The sequence below is a fragment of the Globicephala melas genome, chromosome 12, assembly GCF_963455315.2.
Source record: "Globicephala melas chromosome 12, mGloMel1.2, whole genome shotgun sequence".
Taxonomy (NCBI): Eukaryota; Metazoa; Chordata; class Mammalia; order Artiodactyla; family Delphinidae; genus Globicephala; species Globicephala melas.
Window position 1 is genome coordinate 13,877,580 of NC_083325.1, and position 21,675 is coordinate 13,899,254.

At 38.3% G+C, this 21,675-nt stretch overlaps 1 long non-coding RNA gene and 1 pseudogene across 2 annotated transcripts in view; one reads left to right on the forward strand and one right to left on the reverse strand.

Annotated features, from left to right (window-relative positions):
• LOC132598255 (uncharacterized) overlaps positions 1-20,742 on the forward strand; it is a 56,255-nt gene extending 35,513 nt beyond the window's left edge. Inside the window, exons 3-4 of one of the 2 annotated variants that reach the window (XR_009566276.1) lie at positions 13,230-13,337; positions 20,202-20,742. This is a non-coding gene — a long non-coding RNA (uncharacterized lncRNA). Of the gene's footprint in view, positions 1-9,195; positions 9,268-13,229; positions 13,338-20,201 lie in introns of those variants that run through there. The other variant, XR_009566277.1, reaches the window with a different exon arrangement.
• LOC115842544 (high mobility group protein B1 pseudogene) lies at positions 3,366-3,894 on the reverse strand (annotated as a pseudogene).
• Positions 20,743-21,675: the final 933 nt, after the last annotated feature.

Genomic DNA, 21,675 nt, shown 5'->3' on the forward strand with positions numbered 1-21,675 from the left:
TAGCAAAGTTGCCAAACATAAGGTTAACATACAAAAGTCAGTTGCTTTGCACAGCAAAGGAAACCATTAACAAAACAAAACAAAAAAATCACCTATAGATAGGGATTGCAAACGATGTGACTGACAAAGGGTTAATATCCAAAGGGTTAATATCCAAAATATACAAACAGCTCATACAACTCAATATTGCAAAAACAAACAACTTAATTAAAAAATGGGCAGAAGACCTAAATAGGCATTTCTCCAAAGAAAACATACAGATGGCCAAAAAGCACTTGAAAATGTGCTTTCAATATCGCTAATTATTTAAGAAATGAAAATCAAAAGCACAATGTGGTATCACCTCACACTGGTCAGAATGGCTTTCACCAAAAAGTGTATAAATAATAAATGCTGGAGAGGGTGTGGAGTAAAGGGAGCCCTCCTACATTGTTAGTGGGAATGTAAATTGGTGCAGCCACTATGGAAGACAGTATGGAAGTTCCTTAAAAAACCAAAAGTAGAGTTACCGTATGATCCAGCAATCCCACTCCTGAGTATATTTCCAGAAAAACATAAAACAAAAACTGTAATTCAAAAAGATACTTGCACCCCAATGTTCATAGCAGCACTATTTACAATAGCCAAGACATGGAAGCACCCTAAATGTCCATCAACAGATGAATGGATAAAGAAGATGTGGTATGTATATGTGTGTATATATATATTTATATATATACACACATGTACATACATATATATTTATATACATATGTGTGTGTATATATATGTGTATATATATATATATATATATATATATATATACACACACATGGAATATTACTCAGCCATAAAAAGAATGAAATATTTCCATTTGCAGCAACATAGATGGACCTAGAGAATATTATATTTAGTGACGTAAGTCAGACAGAGAAAGATAAATACTATATGATATTACTTATATGCTGAATCTAAAAAATGATACAAATGAATCTATATGCGAAACAGACTCAGAGACATAGAAAACAGACTTATGGTTACCAAAATGGAGAGGAAGGGAGGGAGGGACAAATTAGGAGTATGGAATTAACATACAAACTACTATACATAAAACAGATAAGCAATAAGGATTCACTGTATAACACAGGGAATTATATTCAATATCTTGTAATAACCTGTGATGGAATAGAATCTGAAAAAATATATGTAACTGAATCACTTTGCTGTACACCTGAAACTAACACAATATTGTAAATCAGCTACACTTCCAAAAAACAGTCAATTGCTTTGGTATGTGCCAGCAATAACCAATTGGAATTTTAAAATTTAAAAATTACACCATTTACATTAGCACCCTCCCCCCTCAGAAGGACATACTTAGGTATAAATCTAACAGAATATGAACAGAGCTATTTAAAGAAAACTACAAAACTCTTATAAAAGAATTGTGGAAAGGAGATCAATATTATTAAGATGTCAGTTTTTCATACTTGAGATCAATGCAATCACAATCAAAATCCCAAGTTATTTTATGGATGTTGACAGGCAGATTCTAATGTTTAGAGAGACAAAAGACTCAGAATAGCCAACACAATATTGAAAAGAAGAACAGGGAGTTCCCTGGTGGTCCAGTGGTTAGGATTTGGCACTTTCACTGTAGGGGCCTGGGTTCAACCCCTGGTTGGGGAACTAAGATCCTGCAAGCTGCATGTGGCCAAAAAAAAAAAGAACAAAGTTGGAAAACTGACACTACAAAACTTTAAGACTTATGGTAAAGCTACAGTAATCAAGACAGTATGATATTTGGCAAAAGAAGAGATAAATAGGTCAATGTAAAGAAATAGAGAGCCCAGAAATAGAATCACACAATATAGTCAACTGATCTTTGACAAAGGAGCAAAGACAATTCAATGGAAAAAGGATAGTCTTTTAAACAAATAATGCTGGAACAACTGGACATCCACATGGAAAAAAAAGGATCTGAGCATATACCTTACGTCTTTCACAAAAATTAACTCAAAAAGGATCCTAAGTCTAAAGGTAAAATGCAAACTATAAAACTTCTAGAAGATAACAAAAGAAAAAATCAGCACAATCCATGAAAGAAAAAAGTGTGAAGTTGAACTTCAAAAAAATTAAAAACTTCTGGTCAGAGAAAGACACTAAGTGAATGAAAAGACAAGTCAAAGACTAGGGGAAAATATTTTCAAGACACATACTTGATAAATGACATGTATCCAAAATATACAATGAACTCTTAAAACTCAACAATAAGAAGACAACCCAATTGTAAAATGGGCAAAAGATCGAGCAGAGGGCTTCCCTGGTGGCACAGTGGTTGGGAATCCGCCTGCCAACGTGGGAGACACGGGTTCGAGCCCTGGTCTGGGAGGATCCCACAGGCCGCGGAGCGACTGGGCCCCTGTGCTGCAGCTGCTGAGCCTGCACTCTGGAGCCCGCAAGCCACAACTACTAAGCCCACGTGCCGCAACTGCTGGGGCCTGCACGCCTGGAGCCCGTGCTCTGCAACAAGAGAGGCCACTGCTGTGAGAGGCCTGTGCACTGTGGCAAAGGGTGGCCCCCGCTCGGTGCAACTGGGGGGGCCTGTGTGCAGCAGTGGGGACCCAACACAGCCAAAAAATATAATAAAAAATTTTAAAAAAGATCAAGCAGACACATCACCAAAAAGACATACAGATATCAAATAAGCATATGAAAATATGCTCACCATTATATGTCATAAGGAAATTGCAAATTAAAACCAATGAGATACCACTACACACCCATTAGATTGGCTAAAATCAAAACATTGACAACACCAAATGCTGACGAAGTTGTAGAACAACAGGAACGCATTGGGGGTGGGAGTACAAAATGGTACAGTCACTTTGTAGGGTTTTTGTTTTGCTTTGGTTTTGTTTGCTTTTTCCTAGTAAAAAATAGTATTTACTTAGAAGCATTCAGAATGTCAACAAAAGAGCTGCAACTTTTTTTCTTTCTTTTGCAATTACCGAGTGGTATTCAGTTAACAGAACAATTATTTCATATAAGCTGCATCAGAGACAACTGAAGATGAAAAAACTACCATCCCCATATATAACTAATTTGTGCTGTGCACCAACAAGAACCTGCTTTAAATTTCCTTGCCAATTTACAACCCCCATACCGTACCAGGCAAGGTTAGTGGCTGTGGAAAGTACCACCAGGACACAGCTATCTAAATACACATTCAGTAGTGTGTTAACTGTACAAAAAAAGGCACTGTACAGTTCAAAAACAAATCATACACAGCCTTACCTTTCAATTTTTTTCTTTAAAAGGGGTGAGTTTTGTACAGGGGGGTTAAATACTTCATGGACAAGAAAAAAAACTGCACTAGAACCAACTTATTCATCATCTTCTTCTTCCTCTTCATCCTCATCTTCCTCTTCTTCCTTCTTTTTCTTTCTTTTTTCAGCCTTGACAATTCCCTTTGTTGCTGCATCAGGCTTCCCTTTAGCTCCTTATGCAGCAATATACTTTCTGTACTCTTCCTTCAGCTTAGGAACCTTCTCATAAAGCTGCTTTTCATCTGCAGCAGTGTTACTCCACATCTCTCCCAGTTTTTTTGCAACATCACCAATGGATAGGCCAGGATGGTCTCCTTTGATTTTTGGACGATACTCAGGACAAAACAAGAAAAAGACTGAAGGAGACCTCTTAGGTGCATTGGGATCCTTGAACTTCTTTTGTGTTTCCCTTTAGGAGGGATAGAAGTTTTCATTTTTCTTTCATAACAGGCCTTGTCTGCCTTTACCATGTCATTGAATTTTCCTTTCTCTTTAGCAGACATGGTCTCCCACCTTTCTGAGCACTTGCTAGAAAACTCTGAGAAGTTAACTAAAACATCTGAGTGCTTTTCTTGTGCTCCTCCTAGCAAGTTTTCCAAAGAATGCATATGATGACATTTGGCCTCTCGGCTTCTTAGGGTCTCCTTTGCCCCTGTTTAAGTATTTTTCCTCAGTGAGGCACAGAGTTGCCCAGTTTCCGTCCGGCTCTCACTTGCCCGGGCACTGTCTCTATGGAGCTCAATGACTGTATAGCCACTCTGGAAGACAGTTCAGCAGTTTCTTACAAAACAAAACATACTCTTACCATACAATTCAGCAGTTGCACTCCTTGATATTTACCTAATGAGTTAAAAACAAATTCACATCAAAACTTGTGCACGTGTTTATAGCAAGCTTATTCATACCTGCAAACACTTGGAAGTAACCCAGATGTCCTTCAGTAGGTATATATATAAACAAACTGTGGTATATTTATACAATAGAGTATTTTTCATCATAAAAAGCAATGAGCTATGAAGCCATGAAAAGACATGGAGTAACCTTAAATGCATATTTCTAAGTGGAAGAAGCCAGTCTGAAAAGCCTGCATACTGTATGATCCCAACTATACAGCATTCTAGAAAAGGAAGAATAGAGACAGTAAAAAATCAGGATTCTCGAGAAAAGAGGGAAGGACGAACAGGAGGAGCACAGAGAATCGTCAGGACGGTGAAACTACTCTGTATGATACTGTAATGGATACATTTCATTATACATTTTTCAAAACACATAGAATCATACAACACAAAGAATGAACCCTAATGTAAACTATGGCCTTAGTTAATAATAATGTATCAATATTCATGTATCAATTGTTAACAAATGCATCACACTAATGCAAGATGTTAGTAATAAAACTGGGGAGGAGGGGGTTGGATAAAGAAGATATATGTTTCTCTAAACCTAAAACTGTTCTAAAAATAAAGTCTATCAATTATTTTTTTATAACTCTATCTCTATAGTTAATTTAAAAAGGGTAAAAACTTTTCAACAGGATTTTCTAACCTATTTACAAGTTTCTAAAGCACTCTAGTGGGTTTTGAACACATTTATTTAAAATGTAAATGTAGCATATTCCGATTAGCTTGCAGGAACAATTGATTGTCATTAGGGAAGATGAAAATTGACTAGCCAAATGTCAACATAGATTTTTGCATAATTGGCTGAGATTGAAATATAAATCACTTGGAATTGATTATTTTTGTGAGGTGTCTTTTACAGCTATTTTAGATATTAAAACAAAACTTTAAATCCCTACAAAACAAAATGTCAAATCCAGATTTTAGCTAACATTTATTGTTACTGTGTACTAGACACAGCTCTGAGCACTTTACATGTATTAATGATGTATAGTATTCCAATAAAAATCCAACAGGTAGGTACCACTATTCATCCTATCATCCTGTTTTACAGATGAAGAAACAAGAAAGAGAGAAAGAGAGAGAGAGAAAGAAAGAAAAAGAAAGAGAAAGAAAGAAAGAAAAAGGGGAGGGAGGGAAGGAAGGAAGGGAAAAAGAAAAAGGGAAAAACGGTTAGGTAACATCATCAAGGTCATACAGACTTTAAGTGGACTAGCTGAGATTTGAACCCCAACAGTCTGTCTCTAAAACTTATGTAAATTATTTAAAATATAAATAGATTAAGTATTCCAATTAAAAGGCAGAGGCTATCAGATTGGATTTAAAAATCAAGATCTAATTAAATGCTGTTTACAACATACGTACTTCACATTTAAATACACACATAGGTTGAAAGTAAAAGGATGGATAAAATACACCATGCAAACATTAATCATAATAAATCTGAAATGGCAATGTTAATATCAGACAAAATAGACACAAAACAAAGAGTATGAATAGAAAATTAAAAGGGACATTTTCATGATAAAAGGGTCAATTCATCAATAAGACATGAACATTATAATATGTACTCACCTAATAAAAAAGTTTCAAAATACACTAAGCAAAAATTGCAGAACTAAATGAAGACATAGAAAAATCCACAATCATGTTTGAAGAGTTTAATATCTTTCAGTAGTTGATAGAACAAGCAGGCAAAAAGTCAGTAAAGACACAAGAGTTCAACAATACTGTTAAGTGACTTGATCTAATTGACATTAGTAAAACATTGCCTAACAAAACATAGGATACACACTATTTTCTTGTGGAAATCATCATCGTAAAGAAAATCTTGCACATGTTCATTTTTTGTAATAATGAAACACTTGAAACAAAACTAGAGAATTCATAAATAGTAGCATTTTATACAAAGAAAAATCATACAGCAGCTAAATAATCAGAGCTAATTTCATTCATATGGATCAAGATGGATAAATCTAAAACATCTAATAATGAGTAAAAGAAGCAAGTTACAGAATGATAAGTACAGTATGATAACAATTTATTAAAAGCCACAAAACAATGTTGTATTTTAGTTATGGATACGACATACTTAATGAAAATACATTACCTGTTTGGGAATGACATATTGCCACTTCAGGACAGTTGTTACCTCAAAGAAAAAGGGGAGGGAAATGAGATCAGGCATTCAAATGTATTAGTAATATATTTTTTTAAGAAAAAAGGAACTAATTAAAACTACTTTTGCCATTACTTAAAATATTGAAAAACTAGATATTATCATAGTGATCGACTGTAAGAGAATCCAACATTCCACCTACATCTATGTTGCTGAAAGCCTCTGGGGCAAACCACACAACCAAGCAAGATGGTGTCCTCTCAGATGGATGATTGACTGTTTGGGGGGAGAGAGTCTTAGTGCCCTTCCTTCAGTCTCAAAGGATGAGGTGGCTCTCTTCCTATCCAATCCGTCTATGTCTACCTATAATCTCCATCCCCCAGTCCCAACTCCAGGATCCTACTGCATCAGTTACTGCCTCCCTCTCATGCTTGTTCAATCTCTTGCTCTTGATAGCCTATGAACATGCTCAGATCTCTGGCAATTAAAAAAGAAAACTGACCTTGGCCTTGATAATGTCATCTTTCTTTTTACCTGCAACTGAATTTTTCAAGAGGAAAGTCTAATTACTGCCATCCATTTTCCAAACTCGCAGCAATCTGGCACCCACTCCTATCATTCCTTTGAAACGGCTGTGGCAAGCTCACCAATGATCTAGTTTCCAAATCCAGAAGTTATTATGCAGTCCTTATCTCACCTACCTCTCTGAGACACTCTCTTTCTGAAATTTTTAACCCCTGGACGGTAAGAGCCACAGCTTTCCCATTTACCTTGGTCCTCTCTTCTTCAGGCTTCTTCTTTGGCTTCTCATTGCCCACCCCTCCACCTCAATGACTATTCTAACTAACCTTATCTACCTTACCTCTTCTTCTACCTATGTGCTGGTGATCTCCCAAATCTCCGCCTCTACCAGGACCACTTCCAGACTTCTAGACTTACGTGTCCAATTGACAAATAGTCCTCTCCACCTGGACATTCCACAAATATCTCAAATTCAACAAATACAAAATAAACTCATTATCTTTCCTATGGTTCTATCTCCTCCTGCTTCCCATCTGCATTCCTTGTCTTAGTCAATGCATCTACTGCCACCCTAGTTACCCAGCAGTTAGATCTTCCTAATTCCTCATCCCTCAAATATCAACACACACTAAGTTTTGTTGCTCCTGTGTTAGTTCAGGCCCAGCTCATTTCTCACCTGTGCTATTGCCATAGTCTTCTGCCTAGAAATCTACCTTCAGGGTTTTCCTCAAACCATCCGTTCTCCTCCCTACTGCCAAAGTCATTTTTCTAAAATGCAAGTTTGATAAGTTCCCTCTCTTGCTTCAAATCCCTCAGTGACTTCCCTCTGTCCATGCCACAAAGTTCAAGTTCCTCAGCATGTCTTACAAGGTCCTTCATAATCTAGCCCCTGCTCACTCATTCAGACTCATCTCTAGTCCCTCCTCTGTTATACTCCAATAGTAATTGAAGAAATTAGTATTGAAACACTTCTAAAGTATCAACACACAACTATTGAACTATTAAAATAAGTGAAAAAAAGTTTAAAAAACTTTATTTAATAGCACCAAACTGAAATTACTGAAATGTCCACCAAAGGAAGAATGGATAAGGAAATTGTGGCATCCTCAAGGGATAATATTACCAATAAAAAAGAATGAGCCACTGCCATACACAACAAGAGCATGGATGAATTTCACAGACATAATAATGAGCAAAAGAAGGCAGACATAGGAGAATACAATCTGCATGGTTCTATTTATATGAAGTGCAAGAGTAGATGGAAAGAGTGATGGAAACCAGAATAGTGGTTACTTCTGGCAGTGGTATTGACTGGAAAGGAGCACAAGAGAAATAGCTGGGGAGCCAGAAACATTCCAATTCTTCATCTGGGGGTGACTACATGGATTCTCTCTCTGTCTATCTACCTCTCTCTCTCTCTCTCTGTAAATATTAATCAAGACATATAGTTAAGATTTGCATACTTTGCTGTATATATGTTACATCTTCATTTAAAAATTGCTGGGAATTCCCTGGCAGTCCACTGGTTAGGACTCAGCGCTTTCACTGCCATGGCCCAGGTTCAATCCCTGGTTGGGGAACTAAGATTCCACAAGCCACGCAACACAGCCAAAAAATTAAAAATAAACAAAAATTGCTAAATTTTTAGAAAGTTTGATAACTGGGTATGGAGAGACAGATATATTGCTGGCTGCACTGTAAATTGATAACAGTCTTTTGGAAAGCAGTCAGGCAGTATGTAATGAGAATTAATACTTGACATCATTTCACCCACCAATTCCACTTTTGGTAAAAAAAATTTCCTAAGAAAATAACAGGGAAAAAAATTAGAGAGCACTTGTAAAAACATGTTTAGAACAGTATTATCCACAAAAATGGAAAGTACAAACCAAATGTCCAATTACTGGGAAAAGTTTAAGTAAACTGTGGTAAGGGAATACAATAGAATTGCGTATAACCATTTTAAATTGTCTTGCAACTTGGTCAAATACATAAAAAATTATATCAAAATAATAATTCCAAAATTAGAATGCAAATATAATATACCAAATTATATCAGTTATCTATTATGCCCTACAAACTACCTATAATTTAGTGGCTTTTTTTTTTCCTTTTGGCCACACCATGCAGCTCGTGGGATCTTAGTTCCCCAGCCAGGGATTGAACCCACTCCCTCAACAAGTGAAAGTGCAGTCCTAACCACTGGACTGCCAGGGAATTCCCTAAAATTTAGTGGCGTAAAACAGCCATTTTATTTGCTCACACTTCTGTGGGTTAGCAATTTGGTCTGAATTTAGCTGCATGGTGTTTTAGCTGGCCTGACCTGGGGTCACTCTTGTAATTGCAGTCATCTGGCAGCTCGACTGGGGCTGGATGGTCTTAGACGGCTTCATTCACCTGGCTGGAGTTTGGTGCTGGCCGAAAGGTAGGCCTTTCTCTCTACATACTCTCTCATAGCAAGGAGACTAGGTCAAGCTTCTTCACAGGATGGTGGCAGCATTGCAAGGGGGCAAGAGCAGAAACTGCAATCTCTTGATCAAAGCCAGTCACAAGCCAGCAGAAATTCAAGAGGGGAGGCAATAGACTCTATACCTTGATGAGAAGAACATCTAGGTCACGTTGCAAAGGGTGTTATGAGAAGGGATGGTGGAGTATGTGGTCATTAAACAACTTACACACCAATGATTCACAGCCAATCCCACAAGGAACATATTAATCATGTGTAGTACACTAATAAGGATTGAAGAAAGATCCAAAAAGCTGTAGCAAGTTGTTTTATACATATGATTTCTTTTCTGTAAAATTGTTTGCAATTTGTTTTTAAAACTAAGAAAAGAAATTTACATACCAAAATATATTCATTTGACCACGTTAAAAGAGAACACAGACGACTGTTTTGTGCATAAGCAGTGCTCATAAAAGGTATCAGATAAGTAACTCCAGCGTTTCAGCTTCTATATTTACTGACAGAGCAGATATGGCAGGGACCGAATCAGTTTTCCAGGAAGCTTCAAACAAAGATTTTCTGAAAGATTCCCCACAGTTTGTGACAGAAGAAAATGCTACATACCTGCTTATGAGCAAAGTTTTTATTTCACCTAGAACTTCTTAGTAGCACTGGCCTACACTACCAAAACAGGTTCCTCACTCATTATTTCAGATTTCTTCCACTCACTGAACATGTGTCCTCATATTCTTATTTCTAAAAACTTTGTACTTTACATCCATACTCATTTGCTACCCATTATTGTATTTATTTTACCATTTTGTCCTGATTTCTTCTTGCTTAGATGCCTAAGATTTCTCCTAGATATAAGGACGTACAGCCCCTAAAACTTAGTGTGACTAAACTGAACTCGTGTCCCGCCAAACCTGCTGCTCTTTCTGCCCCCCTGGGTTAGTGGCATCTTCATCATTTTAGGCACATCCAGGCTCAAAACTCTGGAGTCACCTCCATTCCCTCCCTCTCCCTCTTCAGCTAGCATCCTGTTGGCTTCCTCAGCCAGCTGAGTTGACCTTTGAAAAGCCTCTTCTGACTGCTTCCATTCTAATCCTCAAGGAACCCCAATTCAGGACCTTATCAACTCTTGCCTAATTACAGCTGCCTCTATCTCTTCATGATTTTTTTTCCATGCCTCATGCTGACACCTGCATTATCCTTATAAAATAGACCAGTCCAGGTACCCTGATCAGGAAATTCAAGTACCACTTGTCTTCTAGGTTATGGACAGAAGGGGATATTTACCTCCTTCCCTGCCCTTAACAGCTGAGGTTTTGTGACATAAAAGATTGGACACCAAGCTTGAACTCTTGGAGAGTCAGGAGGGGAGTCTGAGGGTTGAAGATGAGGTACATCTAAGGTTATGGGGTAATGCTTTGTGGATCAAAATGTCATCTACAGACCAACAGAACCAGTAGCAGGTGCGAGTTTGCAAAAATGCAGAATTTCAAGAGCTACCCCAGACCTACCCCAGAGTCAAAATCTGCATCTTAGCACTATCCATGTGATTGACGTGCACACTAAAGTTTGGGAAGCATTCTAAGGGGCACCGTTTGTGCACTACTTTAATCCTGTTGGCCTCAGATCTTACTCCAGTGGAGACTCCGGGAGCTCAGTTTCTCAAAGTAGCGTAACCCACGTGAGATTGCCTGCCCTCAGGGCAGGGCCAGCTTCATTCGTCTGAGATGGGTCTGTGCACTCACACACAGAAGGGCCCCGCACTGGGTCTAATGCTCTGCTGTCGCCGCCTTGAAATTGTCAACGGTTTTTGAACAAGGGGCTCTGTATTTTCATTTTGCACTGAGTCCCGCAAATTATGTAGCTGGTCCTGCTCCAGGATAGGGAGAAACAGCAAAGTCTGGGTCACAGGCTGAGTGATTTCTCTTTGGGACATCCATAAGCTCCCAGACTCTTCTATGATCCTAATGGAATTGGGAGGGTGGGGAGAACTCCTCCCCAACACCTTCATCTGCAACGAAACTGGGTTTTTGCAACTCTGACAAATGGGGGAATGAAGCAAATTTGATTTGATTTTGGAACACAAAAGAGTATAATAGTACTTGCATTTCAGGTTACAGAGCAAATTCTTACCCCTTCCATGAAGGCTTTATTATGTCAGGCGTATATTTAAAATTCTGTGGTGCCTTTCCATTACCCAGAAACTAAAGTACAAATCTTGTAGTAAAACATTCGAGGTTTTGTTTGATCTAATGCCACCCTAGTCTACTGCCCACTTAATTCTCTCTTGAACCTTAAAGATGAGGGATAGGGGTGGAGGGAGTCAAGTCTTCCCTCCACCCCTATCCCCCATCAACCCAGACCACATACTTGACTCCAAATAGCCAACCCTGATATTAGGTTCTTATGAGTACACAGAACCTTTAAGCATTTATACAAATAAATAATATGCACTTTGTTTCCTTTCCTTATACAAAAGGTAGCATGCTGTATTCACTGTTCTCTCCATTCTTTTACTTATGCTACTGTCCTTAGCTTGGGATATTTTTCTATATCATCTTCATTACTATGTCAAGCAATCCTTCAACACTCATTGCAAACCCCCTGAGCATTCCCAAATCCCACTAGTTGCAATTTAAGATTATGTTCCTGGGAAATTAAATAGGAACTGTATAACTGAACTGTAATTAGCTGTTCAATATCTCAGAAAGTGTCTTAATTTTGACTTAAAAATGGCATTTCATATGGGTAATCAGATAGATTTAAATTTAAATAGACTTTTCCCTCCCTTCTTTAGATTGCTATAGGATTCTTTTCTTACTCAGAAGCATAGCATTTAGTGACCTATATTCTTTTATTCCAACACTTCTCATCGATAATATTAACCTTGTATGAATCTAAGTCTTTCTAGGTTCGTAATTGTCTTTTTTTTTTTTTGGCTGCATTGGGTATTCGTTGCTGGGCACGGGTTTTCTCTGGTTGAGGCGAGCGGGGCTACTCTTCGTTGTGGTGCACGGGCTTCTCATTGCGGTGGTTTCTCTTGTTGCGAAGCACGGGCTCTAGGTGCGCAGGCTTCAGTAGTTGTGGCACGTGGGCTCAGTGGCTGTGGCACACGGGCTTCGTTGCTCCGCGGCATGTGGGATCTTCCCGGACCAGGGTTCGAACCCGTGTCCCCTGCACTGGCAGGCGGATTCTTAACCACTGTGCCACCAGGGAAGGCCTTCATAATTGTCTTTTATGCCTGCGTCACACATGGCTCTTACTCAAGAGTACTGACTCTTACTGCCCCCACCATCCTTATGACCAGCACAACCTGCACACGTTGCCATCAACTTTACAACCCACTGCTTAGTAAGCAAAGCATGAAGTCACTCAGGCATTGCAGCTGGTATTGCTTCCAACTATGTGGGTTTTCTGGGGTTTTTTTTTCTTTCTACTCTGCTTGCTGGTTCTAAATGAAATCATAACAACAGCAGTTGGCACATCACACAGATCATGTTCTCTAATTAATCAATAACATCATCACTAATTCATGTTAGGAAAACTTGTGCTGAAGACCTCCTCTTGCAGATGGACTCTCCATGCCCAGCACGTATGCCCTCCAACAGCTCTGGGCCCACAGCCAAAAAATTCAGTGACCGAAAGGGAAGCAAAGAAGACCAGTCCTGTTAGAAAATGTTTGGATAAGGATTCTGATTGTCCTGGCTGGGGTCCTATGCCCATCCCTGGACCAGTCACTGTGTGAAGAGAGATGGAATAATATTATTGTTCACTGCTATAACAAGGACCATGTTATTAACAGAAGAAGCTGGGGAGGCAAAGGTATCCTGAATAGATAAGAACACTAATTTCTACTCCACGTTGAATTGAAACAGATTCCCTGACCTTCACCTTCAGGTGGGTTCTGTTTTGTTTGTTTGTAGGCCATGCAGCATGTGGAATCTTAGTTCCCCGACCAGGGATCAAACCCATGCCCCCTGCATTGGAAGTGTGGAGTCTTAACCACTGGACTGCCAGGGAAGTCCCACCAGGTGGGTTTTAATTTACCGCTTGTGTTATGTACAGGCATACCTTGCTTTACTGTGCTTCACTTTATCGTGCTTCACAGATATTGTGCTTTTTACAAGTTGAAGGTTTGTGGCAAAACATTAAGCAAGTCTATTGGAACCATTTTTCCAAAATCATTTACTCACTTCGTGTCTCTGTGTCACATTTTGGTAATTCTCACAATATTCCAAACTTTTTCATTATGATTGTATTTGTTATAGTGACCTATGATCTTTTATGTTACTATTGTCGTTGTTTTGGAGTGCCGTGAACCATGCCCATATAGGATGGTGACCTTAATAAATGTGTGTGTTCTGGCTTCTCCACTGAATGGCCATTCCCCTGTCCCTCTCCCTCTCTTCGGGCCTCCCTATTCCATGAGACAGAACAATATGAAATTAGGCCAGTCAATAACCCTACAATTGCCTGTTGGTGTTCAAGTGAAAGGAAGAGTCACAAGTCTCTCACTTTAAATCAAAAGCTGGAAATGATGAAGCTTAGTGAGGAAGGGATGTCAAAGCCAAGACAGGTGGAAAGCTAGGCCTCTTGCGCCAAACAGCCAAGTTGTGAATGCAGAGATAAGGTTCTTGAAGGAAATTAAAAGCGCTACTCCAGTGAGCACATGAATGATGAGAAAGCAAAACAGCCTTATTGCAAATATGGAGAAAGTTTTGGTGGCCTGGATGGAAGGTCAAACCAGCCACAATGTTCCCTTAAACCAAAGCCTAATCCAGAGCAAGGCCCTAACTCTCTTCAGTTCTGTGAAGTCTGAGAGAGGTGAGGAAGTTGCAGAAGAACGGTCTGAAGCCGGCAGAGGCTGGTTCATGAAGTTTAAGGAAAGAAGCCGTCTCCGTAACATAAAAGTGCAAGGCGAAGCGGCAAGCGCTGATGTAGAAGCTGCAGCAAGTTACCCAGAAGCTCTAGCTCAGATCATTGATGGAGGTGGCTACACTAAACAGCAGATTTTCAGTGTAGATGAACCAGCCTTCTACTGGAAAAAGATGCCATCTAGAACTTTCATACGTAAAGAGGAGAAGTCAATGCCTGGCTTCAAGGCTTCAAAGGACAGGCTGACTTTCCGTTAGGGGCTAATGCAGCTGGTGACTTTAAGTTGAAGCTAGTGTTCATACACCATTTTGAAAATCCTAGGGCCTTTAAGAATTACACTAAATCTACTCTGCTTGTGCTCTATAAACGGAAGAACAAAGCCTGGATGACAGCACATGTGTTTACAACATGGTTTACTGAATATTTTAAGCCCACTGTTGCAACCTATTGCTCAGAAAAGAAAGAGTCCTTTCAAAATATTACTGCCTGTTGACAATGCACCTGGTCACCCAAGAGCTCAGAAGGAGAAGCATGACAACATTAAAGTTGTTTTCATGCCTGCTAACAATCTCCATTCTGCAGCCTGTAGATCAGAGTAATTTTGACTTTTAAGTCTTATTATGTAAGAAATAGATTTTTAAGGCTATAGCTACTGTAGACAGTGATTCCTCTGATGGATCTAAGCAAAGTAAATTGAAAACCTTCTGGAAAGGATTCACCATTCTAAATGCCATCAAGAACATTTGTGATTCATTGGAAGTCAAAAGACCAACATTAACAGGAATTTGGAAGAAGTTGACTTTGAGGAGTTCAAGACTTCTGTGGAGGAAGTAACTGCAGATATGGTGGAAATAGCAAGAGAACGAGAATTAGAAGTAGAGCCTGAAGATGTGACTGAATTGCTGCAGTTGCATGGGAAAACTTTAACGAATGAGAAACGGCTTCTTATTGGATGAGCGAAGAAAGTGGTTTCGTGAGATGGAAACCACTCCTGGTGGAGATCTATGAATATTATTGAAATGAAAACAAACAATTTAGAATATTACATAAAAGTAGTTGATAAAGCAGCACAGGGTTTGAGAGGATTGACTCTCTCAAAATTTTGAAAGAAGTTTTACTGGGGGTAAAATGCTATCAGACAGCATCGCATGCTACAGAGAAATCGTTCTTGAAAGGAAGAGTCAATTGATGTGGCAAACTTCACTGCTGTCTTATTTTAAGAAACTGCCGCAGCCATCCCAACCTTCAGCTACCACCACCCTGATCAGTCAGCAGCCACCAACATTGAGGCAGAGACCCTCCGCCAGCAAAAATATTATGAGTCGCTGAAGGCTCAGATGATCGCATTTTTTTAATCAATAAAGTATTTTTAATTAAGGTATGTACATTGTTTTTTAGACATAATGCTATTGCACACTCAATAGACTACAGTATAGTGTAAACATAACTGTTATATGCGCTGGGAAACCAAAATATTCACGTGACTGGCTTTATTGCAATATTTGCTTTATTGCTGTGATCTGGAACCGAACCCACAATATCTCCGAGGATGCCTGTAAATAATTGTCACATACTTGTTATATGAATAAATTTAATCTCTTTTCCACCAGAAAACCTTCAAATATGTTAACAGCTTATTTGTCCTCCCTGTTTCTTCCCTTCTCCAGCCAGTAACCCCACTGCTGGTTTCCTCTTAGGTCTGGCTGTTCCTTCTTTTTCTCCTTCTCTGGCCCTTCTTCCCTGAGCCTTTCCCTACCCCACGATGTGGTCTTTTGTGGGTTTTTACCTTGACCCTTTTCACTTCTTCACCGTCTACATTCTCCCTGGGTCAGTTAGCCATTGCCTGCTGCTCTGTCACTAGCACACCACACCAGCACTTCCTATGCTTTCAGACCTTTCTGACTCTATGCTTTTTCTGACAGTGTTTACCTTGTCACAGTTAAATAAAATCATGCAACACCTCCACTTAGGAATTGTATACATTATTTATTTTATTTTATTTTATTGAATAACTTCGCCTTACAATGTTGTAATTTCCGCTGTACAGCAAAGTGATTCAGTTATACATTTATATATTCTTTTTCCTATTCTTTTCCATTATGGTTTATCACAGGATATTGACTATAGTTCCCTGTGCTATACAGTAGGACCTTGTTGTTTATCCATCCTATATATACTAGTTTGAGAATTTTATAAATTACTTAATCATTTGTATAAGTTAGGATTGTATTTGCTTGCACATAAAAGATAGATGGTGGGACTTCCCTGGTGGCGCAGTGGTTAAGAATCCACCTGCCAGTGCAGAGGACGCAGGTTTGATCCCTGGTCCAGGAGGATCCCACATGCCACGGAGCGCTGGGCCCATGTGTCACAACTACTGAGCTCGAGCGCCACAACTACTGAAGCCCAAGCGCCTAGAGCCCGTGCTCCGCAACAAGAGAAACCACCACAATAAATATAAGTTTATATATATATATATATATATATATATATATATAAAAATTTGAGTCAGGTGCTATTATTAGCCCATATGGTAGACAAGTGTAAGTGGCCAGCCCAACATTTCTCTCCCCCATTCCTAACAACACTCTGGAAAATGGGGAGAAGGAGAGAATCTACTTCATAGGATACTGTTGTGAGTTTTAGATGAGTGAATACATGACTATTGCAAATAAAGCCACTATACACATTCATGTAAATCTTTGTATGGATATATGCTTTCTTTTCTCTTGGGAAAATAGCTAAGAGTGGAATGGCTGGGTCATAGGGTTGGTATATGTTTAACTTAAAAAAAAAAGCCAAATGGTTTTTCCAAAGTGGACATACCATTTTATATTCTCATCAGCAGTGTGTGAGAGTTCTAGCTCTTCTACATCATGGCCAACACTTGGAACGGTGAATTTTAAATTTTAGCCATTCTAGTGAGTGTATAATGGTATCTCATTATGGTTTTAATTTATGTTTTCCTAATGGCTCAAGATATTGAACACTTTTGCAGATGTTTATTTGCCAGCTATGTATCTTATGTATGTTTTCTTTAATTGTCTATTCAAATCTTTTGCCAACTTTTGCCGACTTTTGTTGTTTTGCTTATAACTGACTTTTGAGAGTTTTTATATGTTCTGGATCCAAGACTTCTATAAGACACATGATTTTTAAATATTTTTCTTTCAATCTATGGCTACTCCTTTCACTCTCTTAACAGTACCTTTAAAGAATAGAAATATTAACTTTAAGTCCAATTTATTAGTTTTTGTGGATTGTACTTTTGATAGCATATCTAAGAAATCTTTATCTAAACCAAGGTCACAAAGATTATCTCCCATGTTTTCTTCTAAAAATTTAATACTTTCAGACCAAAGATCTATTTTGAGTAAATTTTTGTATATGACACACGATATGGACTGAAATACAGTGTGTTTGGGTTTTTTTTCATATGGATAGCCAATCGTTCCAACACCATTTAATGATACGACTATCTTTTCTTGCTAAATTGTCCTGCACATTTGTAAAAAATAAGTTGTCCATATATGTATAGGTTTATTGCTGAACTCTCTATTCTGTTCCACTAATATATTTTCCTAATTTTGTGCCAGTACTACACAATCTTGATTACTGTAGTTTTATAATAATTTTTGAAATCAGATAATATAAGTTCTCTACCTTTGTTCTACTTTTCAATGATGTTTTCACTTTTTCAGGTCCCTGCATTTCCATATGAATTTTAGAATCAGCTTGCATTTCTACCATAAAAAAGTCTGATAGGATTTTGATTAAGATTGCATTAAATCTATATATCAATTTGTGGGTAAATGACATCTTAACAATATTGAGTCTTCTGACCCATGAACTCTCTGTCCTTTAATTTCTTTAGTTTCTCTCAACAATGTTTCGTAGTTTTCAGTGTGCATGTCTTTCATATCTTTTGTCAGAATTATCTCTTTCAATTTTTTATGTTGTTGTAAATGGAAACTTTTATTTCAATTTCCAGTTGTTTGTTGCTAATATGTAGGACAATTGATTTTCGTCTATTGCTCCTGTATTCTACAAACTTGCTAAATTCACTTATTCTAAACCCACAACGGAATAGGGATATTGTATTGGATTTCCTACATGTGATCTATCATATCATCTCAAATTAAAACAGTTTTGCTTCTTCTTGCCCAATCAGGATGCCTTTTATTTCTTTTTATGGCCTGATTGCACTGCGTAGAATCTCCAGCATGATGTTAAATAGAAAGGAAAAGCATTCCGTTTTCACCAGAGTGTGATGGTATTGTAGGAATTTGTATTTGCCCTTTATCAGAATGAGGAAGTTCCCTTCTATTCCTCATTTGCTGAGAATTTTTATCAGGAATGAATGTTAGATTGTGACAAATACTTCTCCTGCATCTATTGAGACAGTCATATGACTTTTCTTTTTGAGTTTATTGTCATGGCAAATTACAGTGACTAATTTTCAAATGTTAAACCAACCTGGAATTCCTGGGATAAACCCCACTTACTTACAATGTATTATCTTTTTTATTTATTGTTGGCTTGATTCACTAAGATTTTGTTTAGAATTTTTGCAGGTACGTTTATAAAGGATATTGTTTTGTAGTTTTCTTCTATAATGTCTTTCTTTGGTTTTGATATCAAAGAAGAATTTGTATAATACTGATATTATTTGTTTCTTAAATTTGGTAGAATTCACCAGTGAAATTATTGGGGCCTGGAGTTTTCTTTGTGGGAAGGTTTTTAACTACAAATTCAGTTTCTTTAATAAATATAAGGCTAGTCAGTCCATCTGTTTCTTCTGCATAAACTTTAGTAGTTTGTGTCATTCAAGGCATTTGACCATTGTTTCTAAGTTATTGAATTTATTGGCATAAAGATGTTTATAATGTTCCTTTATTATCCTTTTAATATCTGTAGAATATGTTGTGATTTCACCTCCCACTCTTTATGCTATCATTGTCATATTTATTTTACTTATATGTGTTATAAACCCCATAATGCATTTTTATTATTATTTCATCATTTTCATTTAAAAAGCAGTCATCTTTTAAAGAGATTTAAATTTTAAAAAGTTGTATATTTACCATATAGCTATCATTTACAGTGCTCTTCATTCCCTTGTGTAGATCTATATTTCCATCTGGTATCACTTTCCTTCTGTTCATAAGATTTTCTTTAACATTTTTTGGAATGTAGTTTGGCTCATGATAAATTCTTTCATCTCTTGTATGTCTAAAAATGTCTATGATTTTTTTAAATTTAGATGTAATTCAGATATCATAAAATTCACTCTTTAAAGGTGTATAATTCAGTAGCTTTTAGTATATTCACAAAGTTGTGCAACTATCACCACTATTTAACTCCAGAATATTTCATCAGTCCCCATAAATCCATACCTGTTAATAGTCACTCCTCATTCTTCCCTCCCCCCAGACCCTGATAACCATTAATCTACTTTCTGTCTCTATGTCCTTAATTTTTGAAAGATATTTTTATTGAGTAAAATATTCTAGGTTGACAGGTTTTTGGTTTTGTTTTTTTACATTTCTTTAAAGATATTTTCCCACTGTCATCTCATATTATTTTCGACAAGAAAACTAAAGTTTTCCTTATATGTGCCCCTCTGTGAGGTAGCTTTTTCCCTGGCTGCTTTTAAGATTTTTCTCTTTGTTATTGTTTTTGAGCAATTTGATTATGATGTGTTTTGGTGTATTTTTCGTCATAGTTCTTGTTTTGAAGGTCCATTGAGCATCTTGGATCTGTGGGTTTATGGTTTTCACGAAATTTGAAAAAATTTTGGCCATTGTTTCTTCAAACATTGTTGAGCTCCCCTTGTTCCCCTTCTACCTCATCTGGGTCTCCAATTGCATGTGTATTAGGCTTGAAGTTGCCTTATAGCTCTTTATTTTTTCTTTTTCAAATTCACTTTTTTCTCTGTATTTCATTAGAGACTTTCTAGTGTTGGGTCTTCACTAATCATTTTCTTTTTTCTTTTTTTTTTTTTTTTTTTTTTTTTGCAGTATGCGGGCCTCTCACTGTTGTGGCCTCTCCCGTTGCGGAGCACAGGCTCTGGACGCGCAGGCTCAGTGGCCATGGCTCACGGGCCCAGCCGTTCCGCGGCACGTGGGATCTTCCCGAACCGGGGCACGAACCCATATCCCCTGCATCGGCAGGCGGACTCTCAACCACTGCGCCACCAGGGGAGCCCTTCACGAATCATTTTCTAAGTAATGTCTAATCTACAACAAATCACATCCAGTGTGTTTTTCATCCTGGACATTGTAGTTTTCATCTCCGTAAGTTCAGTTTGGATGTTCAGTTTGGATCCTCATGTCTCTACTTGACTTTCTGAACATATGGAATACAGTTATAATAGCTGTTTTAATTTAGTTGACTGCTTATTCTAACAGCTGTGTCAGTTCTGGTTCATTTTTGATTGATTTTTCTCCTCATTATGGGACATATTTTCCTGCTGCTTTGCATGTCTGGCAATCTATGGGTGCCAGGCATTGTTAATTTCACCTTGTTGGGAGGTGGATTTTTTAAAAAATCAATGTTTTAAGGCAGTTGTAAGTTTACAACAAAACTGAGAGAGAGAGGCTTCTCACATATTCCCCTGTCCCCATACATGCATAGCTTCTCCCATTTTCAACATCACTCACCAAAATCGTACACTTACCAAGGATGAACCTACATTGACACATCATGATAACCCAAAGTCCAAAGTTTACCTTAGGGTACACTCTTTTTAAAAAATATTTATTTATTTATTTATTTATTCTAGCTGCACCAGGTCTTAGTTGCGGCACACAGGATCTTTCGTCCGGCATGAGGACTTCTTAGTTGTAGCATGCAGACTCAGTTGCGGCATGCGGGATCTAGTTCTCCGACCAGGGATCGAACCCTGGCACCCTGCATTGGGAGCAATGGAGTCTTACCCACTGGACCACCAGGGAAGTCCCAGGGTTCACTCTTGATGTTGAACGTTCTATGGGTTTGGATAAAAGTATAATGGCATTATATCAGGCATTATAATGTCAGGCAGAGTATTTTCACTGCCCAACAAATCCTCTGTGCTCTGCTTATTCAACTCCCTCCCCAACCCCTTCCCACAGGTGGACATTTTTTTTTTTTTTTTTTTTTTTTTTTGCGGTACGCGGGCCTCTCACTGTTGTGGCCTCCCCCATTGCGGAGCACTGTCTCTGGACGCGCAGGCTCAGGGGCCATGGCTCACGAGCCCAGCCGCTCCGCGGCATGTGGGATCTTCCCGGACCGGGGCACGAACCCGTGTCCCCTGCATCGGCAGGCGGACTCTCAACCACTGCGCCACCAGGGAAGCCCCACAGGTGGACATTTTTGATCCTTACAGATATTCTTGAGATTTGTTCTGGAATGCAGTTACGTTACTTGGAAACAATCAATACTTTTGGGTTTTGCTTTCATGACTTGTCAGGTAGGACCAGACCAGTGCTCAGTCTGGAGTTAATTATTCCC